Raw genomic sequence first — 1,372 nt, 5'->3', positions numbered from 1 at the left:
GACCTTAGAAGGGTAGGGCCAAAATGTTGGCTTTCCTTGTAGCCCTCCTTTTTCTCTAATTTTGGTCTGCAAACTTAGGTTGTTAACCATCCAGACACTTTTCTTAATTTTTAAGAGACAAGGATCCCACTATGTTGTTCAGATTGGCCTCAAACTCCTGAGCTCAAGTGATCCTCCTGCCTCAGCCTTCTCGTTAGCGAAGCCTTCAGGCATTTGTTATCACTCTTATTTCTCAAAAGAATTCTTGCTGGACGTACAACTCAAGGTTATCAGAGACCTTTCTTTTAGAGATTTAGAGATTTTACCTCATTATATTCTGACTTCCATTCTTTCTGATAGGAATACTGCAGTCAGCACCCTCCTGGGCCATTGGGCCCAGACAGCTCAGATTCTTCTTGCAAGCAGAGAGCCTATCCTTGCTTGTAAGGCCCACTGTGTCCTTAGCTGGGTTGTGCTGTGACTTAGCCCTCATGGCAGACCTGCTGGCCTATTTTTATTGTTGCTCCTTATGTGCATTTTGATTTCAGAATTTCATTCATCATTTCTAGTATTTTAATATTGGCTTTTAGCAGTTTGGGTGTAATGTGCCTTGGTAGTTTTCATTATGTTGATCCTGTTTGGAATTAGGTTTGGATTTTTATTCATTTTTTTTTCCAGAGGAGGCCTGTCTGTGGGTTTATATGTTTGATCTAATTCAAGGGGGGAAAAAAGGCCATTATTACTTCAAATGTTATTTTTGTCCCTTTCTCCTTTTTCCCGTGAGGATCTCATTACACTGTTAAACAACTTTGTGTTGACCACTGGCTACCAAGACTGTTTGTTATTCTAAGTTTTCTTCTTTCTGGGTTATAATATAGATTGTTATTTTCCTTTAAGAAAAACAGTACTGAAAATTGAATCCAGGGCCTTGAGCATGCTAGGCAAGAATTTAATCACTGAGCTACACTGCCAGCCCCTAGCTAATTCATTTGCACTGTTTCTTTGCTCATTGATCCTTTCTCTGGCAACATCTAATCTGTTGGTAAGCTCACACAGCAAAATGTTATTGTCAGATATTGTATTTTTCTACTCTAGAAGTTTGATGTGGTTCTTTTGTCCTTTTTTGAGACAGGGTCTCACTATGCATTTCAGGCTGGCCTTGAGCTCACTTTGTAGCCCAGGCTGATCTGGAACTTGCAACGAGCCTCCTGCCTCAGCCTCCCTAGTGCTGGGATTACAGGCATGCACCATGATGTGGTTCTTTTTATGGTTTTCATTTCTTGCATATATTTATGTATCTTTAAATTCTCAGATATTTGTGATAGCTGCTCTGGAGCCTTTTTTGCATTAAAATACAATTTTACTAACTTTGAACTTTTTCTGGATCTCTTTC

Source organism: Octodon degus, unplaced genomic scaffold (genome assembly GCF_000260255.1).
Source record: "Octodon degus isolate 3935 unplaced genomic scaffold, OctDeg1.0 scaffold00147, whole genome shotgun sequence".
In the NCBI taxonomy this organism is placed as follows: domain Eukaryota; kingdom Metazoa; phylum Chordata; class Mammalia; order Rodentia; family Octodontidae; genus Octodon; species Octodon degus.
This window is presented reverse-complemented; position numbering follows the sequence as displayed.